The sequence below is a fragment of the Sinocyclocheilus grahami genome, unplaced genomic scaffold (genome assembly GCF_001515645.1).
Source record: "Sinocyclocheilus grahami isolate Dianchi unplaced genomic scaffold, SAMN03320097.WGS_v1.1 scaffold707.1, whole genome shotgun sequence".
Classification (NCBI taxonomy): domain Eukaryota; kingdom Metazoa; phylum Chordata; class Actinopteri; order Cypriniformes; family Cyprinidae; genus Sinocyclocheilus; species Sinocyclocheilus grahami.
The window spans coordinates 619578-626652 of record NW_015505886.1 but is presented as its reverse complement, the minus strand read 5'-3'; the positions used below and the strand labels follow the sequence as shown (position 1 = coordinate 626652).

General features: G+C 36.1%; 1 protein-coding gene across 1 annotated transcript in view; it reads left to right on the top strand.

Moving 5' to 3' along the window:
- The first annotated feature begins 6424 nt into the window (after nt 1-6424).
- Nucleotides 6425-7075, top strand: part of LOC107559964 (pseudopodium-enriched atypical kinase 1-like) — a 16675-nt gene continuing 16024 nt past the window's right edge. The window contains exon 1 of the mRNA XM_016243992.1: nt 6425-6767. The gene's annotated coding sequence lies outside the window, so the exon portion shown is untranslated. The remainder of the gene's footprint in view (nt 6768-7075) is intronic.

Sequence of the window (7075 nt, the reverse complement as noted above, 5' to 3'; positions counted from 1 at the left end):
AAAGAGACCTAAACGAACTTCAGGTTATTATAGTTAACTAAAATTAAAACCATAAAAGAAATATTTTTGAGCAACATTTCCAATTAGTTTAATTTGATGTATTAAAATAACTATACTGAAATAAAAATTATTAATAATTTAAGTAAATATAAAATAACTCAAATGAAATTTTTTTTTTATTAAAATGACAGCGGAAAATACAAAACTAAAAACTATTTCATATATATATTATATTAGTGCTGTCAAACGATTAATCGTGATTAATTGCATACAAAATAAAAGTTTTTGTCTGCATAATATATGTGTTGTGTGTATATTATGTATATTTAAATACACATACAGTATATATTTTGAAAATATTTACATGTAAACAAAAACTTTTATTTTGGATGCGATTAATCGCGATTAATTGTTTGACCGCACTAATATATATATATATATATACATATATATATCATTATGATATAATGATACTAAAATAGCACTTTGCTTCAGGGAACAAAATAAAATAGTCCCATCAATGATTTATTTTTAGCAGTTAATCTCTCATTTTTATGTCCAGCAGGCAGGATATTTCTGAGAGTTTCACTGTCTTCAACCTGAAACCCCCAGGAGAAATTTTAAATTGCACATGCACAGCATGAAACCTATAGATCCCATGGTGCATTTCTCTCAAATAGGGCACTATATGCACTCACCATTGCAGCGATTTAGTCAGACAACAGGGAGCCAACCACCAGCAGCCATCAGTTCAGATTGAAGGAACATAAAGACTCGGCATGGCACTTTACATGACACTGATAGATGATGGTTTCTGTTGGCCAAGAACATCATCCTGCAGATCCCATTGGTCACTGAGTAACATCCTGGACCAGAGGATTCATTTAAACATCATTTAAATGCTGGCAGAGAGACTCCAAGCCGAGTAAAAAGCTTCTAATGTCATAATGGATCTTATTGTAATGTCTTTTCCTCTTAGCTTTCCCATGAATCAGGTTTCCCAAGTTAATTTGTTTAGGAACGTGGAGGAGATCATGTTGTAAGTACTTTCTCCCTGGCTGTTTCTTTGTTGCTTGTTTATGGATTTGTTGTTTAAGAGCCCATGAGCGCTCTTCTGCTTCATAGCAGACAGTGATGGAAATGAATCGTGTGTTATCAGGTGCTGATTATTCTAGAAAGGTGCCAGCTGTGTTCAAAAAGTTGAAAAAAGCTTGATTCACCGGGTCAGGCTGGTTCTGAGGTTTAGAGCATCTCTGGGAAAAATATTGGATGGAATGTGGAAGGATGTGTTTTAGATCTCAGGTTCAGGGATTAAATGTTTTAATGATCTTAGATGCTGTCATAATCGCTCAGAGCATTGAGACATTTCTTGCTCCAAGTTGTGAAGAAGAGTAATTTTGGAACCTGCATTTCAGGTCTGTGTGCATGAGCTTTTAGGTTGTCATGGTAACCCAGCAAGACCTGCCAGTGGTGTTGAGTCGTTTCCAATCAGTCTTATGCTAGCACAGTGAACATGCATCCTGTTGTTCACAAGCAACACTGCTGTATTGGTGGTGGATCAAAAATAATTAGTTGTTTGGTTTTCGTTCTAGATCTGTTGATGTAATTGGTTGTGTGTAAGTGAATATGAATGTGCATTTTTGCCAAGGCACATGGTTTTTCTTCCTGTAGATTTGAGGAAAAAAAAGCTTTTTCTCAACACAGTTTTTTTTTTTTTTTTGGGAACACTAGTGCAAAATACTCTAAAACTTCCCAACTCCATCTGCTTTAACTCTACACCTGCTCTTGTCGCTGTAACTCTTTACCTGTTCTAGCTGCTGTTTTGCTAATTGTAACTGTCTGTTGTAACTATACATTTTCTCTAGGTTCTATTACTCTATATCTGCTCTACCGCTGTAGCTGCTGTAAATCTGCATCTGCTCCATCTGCTGTAACACCTATGTCTACTCTAGCTACTGTAACACTATATCACCTCTAATTACTATAATTTTATACTCAATATTCTGTAACTCCATTTGCTCTAGCTTCTGATACTCTGTATCTGCTCGGTCTTCTGTAACCCTCTAACTGCTCTAGTTACTGCTGTAACACTACAAATGCTCTAGCTGCTGTAAATGTATGTAATCTGCTGTAACATATCTACCTGTACTACCTGTACTGCTACTTTAACTCTATATCAGCTCTGTCTACTGTTATTTTATATATACTCATTCTGCTGTTGCTCTAGCTTGTTACTCTATACATGCTCTAGTTACTGCTGTAACTTTATAACCGCTCTAGCTGCTGTAAACCTGTAGCATAATTACTGTAATTACTTTAAATATATATCAGCTCTATTTATTGTAATTTCATACCTACTAAATCCGCTGTAACTCTACATTTGCTCTAGCTTCTGTTACTCTGTACCTGCTCAATCTTCTGTAACTCTATATCTGGTCTAGTTACTGCTGTGAAGTTATAACCACTCTAGCTGCTATAAATCTGTATTTACTCAGATCTGCTGAATCTACTCTACCTGCTTTAGCTGCTGTGATTCTATACATACAAAATCTGCTGTAATTGTATATAGGGATGTTCATTTCGGTTATTTTTCCTAACCGACAACCGACGCTCGTTAACCGATTATTAACCGTTAACCGACAAGATTATTTTAAATTAGAATTGAATTAAATTAGAAAGGATAAGTGTCTGTGACCCGTTAAAAATACTAACATTTGTTTCCCGGGGATTAATTTTACATCCGAAAAATGCAGCAAACAACAGAACAAGAGGATTCACATGCATCACATCACGCACCTGCAGCACTTCTGTGAGCAGAGAGAAACATAATAAAGCTAGGCTATATATATATATATATATAAATAATAATAATATAATAATAATAATAAATAGGCCTATATGAGAAATATATTTTTACTTAATAAATTAAGAAAACGAAAGAAAAACTGTTTTTGCAGTTTGCAGAGTTTCGGTTCATTTTTGTGGTGCGCGAAAGGAAACCAGACGGCAGAAAGCGGCATCCTATTTTTCTTTAGGCTTATTTTACAAAAGCACAAAGATTTGTTTTTATTGTGAATGTACACAAATAAAGGCAAACCTTTTACAATTCCGATTATCTTTATGACTAAAAGGAGTAGTTGTTTCCACTGTTAGAAGGAAAAAATTCAAGTGATTGCGCCGGCGCCACATGCGCGCACATAGTTAAGCATTGCTACCAATTGACAATGCAGCTTGTTCTTTATCTTAATAAAATACAGTCAGTCAAACATATGGAAAAAAACACACTGCTCAGTTTAAATGTAGTAAAATCTGTGCCGTTAAGCGTTATCATCGTATCGCCGCGATGTTATGCAAAACATTTTGTTTTACGTGGATATTGGAATGCCAGTGAAGTAGCCTAGGCTACATAATAAATAATATTTTGGCATTCAAATACATCGCGAATATGGAAACATTTGATTATATGTCGAGTGAGAGACCCAACGTTGGTTTCAGTTTCGTTTTAGCCTAAATGAATTCGTTTTGGCTTGTCGTTTATAGCTTCTTATATTTAAAATTCTTGTTCTTTTCAAAATACTGTTAATTGAAAAGATTTGTTGTGGAGTGAGGGGAACTAAAATAGCCTAGCTATGTTTACAGTGTTTATTATAATGTTTGTGAACATTTCGCGTTGGCATTCTGAATTAAATAATAAAATGCGACTTATAGCGACTTGCGTTTTTTCTCTCTCTAAAAAACAAATTTTTTTATATACGCGTAGCGTATTTTAACCATGCAGCAAACTAGGGCTGTCAAAAAAAAAATCTAATTTCGAATATTCAATAAAAAAAATCCACATTTAAGGTCTGCGTCAGCCGTCAGGCAGCCTTATCAGTGGCGCATGAGATGCGATGACGATGTATGTGTCATTGATTGCATTTGAATGCTTTTGTTAGCCTATCCAGTTAGGCTACCCACTAGATGCGGCACTGCTACGTTGTTCTTTCATATATTGCGGAAAACGAGAGCATCAGTGTGGAGAAGATGTTGTTTACGTCAAAACTGAAACCAAGCCATTCACACAGAATGCATATTTATCACTTTTTCTAGAGGAACATCTATATCAGCGTTGCACTCGCGTCTCGCAGAGAGCGGGATGTTTAGACAGCCTATGTAAAATTAATGCAAGTTCAACTTTTAAAAAACATTTCTAAAGACGTTATGGCGGTTTTTCCCCATCCCACTGTATCTCATGTTTTTAAATGAAGAAAGGTAGCCTACTCTTTGTGATTGGTTTTTGGTCCTTTGTATTAAACTATACATACATACATGCATGGTGCTGTTTTTTTTCTAATTGTTTAAGCAACTTTATTAATTATATATGGTTTATAAACATTATTTGAAATATTGTGCATTTTTTTTCAAAGATAGTGGTGTTATTTTATTACGCTTTGAAGAAACGTGCATAATATTTTGCTCGATGCACCCTCTTGTGGCCTCAGGAGAGAAGCCAAAAGCTTTTTTCCCCCTAACTGAAAGTATGCCTTTTAAATTTGAATATAATTCGAATTTTGATCATATTTAAGTAGAAAATTCGAATTTAGTTTTTAAGTCATTTTGACAGCCCTACAGCAAACCTTATTAAATATTTTGATCAATTACTGAAAAAAATAAATAAATAAATGACCGTTTAACTGATTGTATTAGTCGGTCAAAAATTCTTACGGTCGGTTAATGGTTAACCGGTTAAAATGAACATCCCTGATTGTATACCTTCTCTATCTGCTGTAACTCTACACTTGCTCTAGCTTCTGTTACTATTTGCCCTACACCTGCTCTAGTTACTGTTGTAATTTTATATGTAGGCCTAATCAATATGCTATAACTCTAATCTGTAACTCTATACCTACTCTGCCGTAACTGTTACAGTTATAGTTCCTATAGATCAATATTGGCTGTATACACTGAACTTTTCAGTAACTGAGCCGTCACACACATTGGCAGCTCCGTGAGATTGAGAGAGAGGGTGGAGTTTAGATCTGAGAAGTTGGAGTGATGTCATCACTCAGGTATGTGAAACATGAGAGAGACTCAGTGAGGGAGCCAGAGAACAACAAATTCTGAACGTACTGAGACTGGGACTCATTACACAGTTTTTTCCTATATTTGTCAAAATGTGTCATTTTATTCATTATCAGTCAATCCTTGTGGTATTTGAACAGCTTTTCAGTTTACCAGCCCAGATCTTTAAGAGTACCGACTGCTGGTATAATTTCTAAAATATTCCAAGCTCTGGCCTACAGAAGCAGGAGCCTTAAGGTTCTTAAAATCGTACCTTGTAACCACCTTTGTCTGCTGCCAGGGGGAGCATTATATGAATAAACCCCACTGATTTTGTAATTTTCCTAGCGAATGTGACACCATGTTCCCTAGTTAAACAGCTGTGCCACATTTCCTGGCACTGTCCCGAGACACATCTCTAAAAAACATCACATCTGCCTGTTCGCTGCCTGTTTGATTTTGTGCTGAGGACATCTGGTGTGATTATGCACACAATGTCCAGCTCTGCCTTTTCTGATAACTTTTTGGGTACAGTAACAGTTGGTGGTTCAAGTAGCTGACACATAAAAAAGACTGAAAGCATTAAGGAGCGTCAGAACCAGAAAACTGATCAGAATGATCAAAGATCCAGTGTGTTCAGTATGCAGCAAGGTTCTGTCATCAAAGTCATCAAATTCTGAAAAAAAAGAACAGTGGAGGAAAAGAGGAGAAGTGACATGAACTCTGAGGAGGGAAATGAAGGGTGGAGAGATGTTTCTCTGTCTGAAAGCCATAAAGAGCTTCATTAACGCACAAGCTGCTGCATCCTCCTGAGAACACTGTCTGTCCCTCTCTTGCTTCCTGTCTCTCTTTGTGTCTGTCTCTCTCTCATTAATCTCAGATGTTGTGCAATGGAATGTTGTTTTCAGTCTGCAGATGGATTTAGCAGAGAGCACAAAAATATATCTGCCCCTAGACACACACTCACTCACTCATACAGGCATGACAATGGTATGGAGCTTTGTTAACTCTCAGTACTGCAGCGGTCAAAGAAATGAGAGAAACATAGAGCTAGCTTAGTAAATGTGTGCATGATTGTGTGAGAGATTAAAGTGGGTTTTTACGTGTTCCTAAATCCTGTTTTAGATTATATGTAATTTGCTGCTCTGTACTGAGATACTTATTATGTTTTAATGGATTTAAAGCTAATGAGGTTTTATAGATTTTATAGCAGTGTAGTTTCAGTTAGTCCAAATCCACATCTTCCAAACAGTAAATCTATAGCCAGATTAGTTTTATTATGATTTATCAATGTTGATTTTCAGTTTTTCATCTAGAAGGCAAGTACAGACGCAATGACCTCTGAAGTAATTGACAGGCACTGTGTTTAATTAAACTCTTTCTTAACCTTTTAATTTCCTTATAAAGGCATAGTAATTGTAAAAGTCCTATTCAGTATTGTGCAGCGAGTGGTCCTACCTATGATTTATATTAGCAATTTGAGCAAGTGAACAGTAGATACTCTGTTAGATAGGCTAAATTGTGTCTGTGTGTGTTGTGTTCGTCTGCTTTTTTTTTAGATGTGTGGTGCGCTCCATGGCGACATGATGACCCCGATGATCTGACCCCCATGACCCTCCTTTGACTGTCTTTGCACTGAACAAGTGCCGAGCAACAGGTCCAAAATTAAGAGTTAATAAAATCCCGTGAGCACTCATCTTTTTCATTTGTTCCTGTAACACATAAAAGTGAGTGTATGTTTAAGTCATTCTGCTATATAAGGAAAACAGCGCTAATATCCAATCTCTAGTCCCTAAAAGTTAACTCTCTGCAAGTTTTTTTTTTTTTTCCAGCCAAGTATGATAAGGTAGCATATTTGTGTATGGGGGTTTGGGAAATTTGAAGTGTTTCAAATGTTGGGAAACATAGGACACGGTAAAACAAATGGTTTCACTACTTGTGGGGGCTAGATGTCTGAAAATGGCCTCATAAATATAGTAAAACCTCTTTAAACAGGCTTGTTAGGATGGCCCTCGCTTGTAAAAAAAAAAAAAAA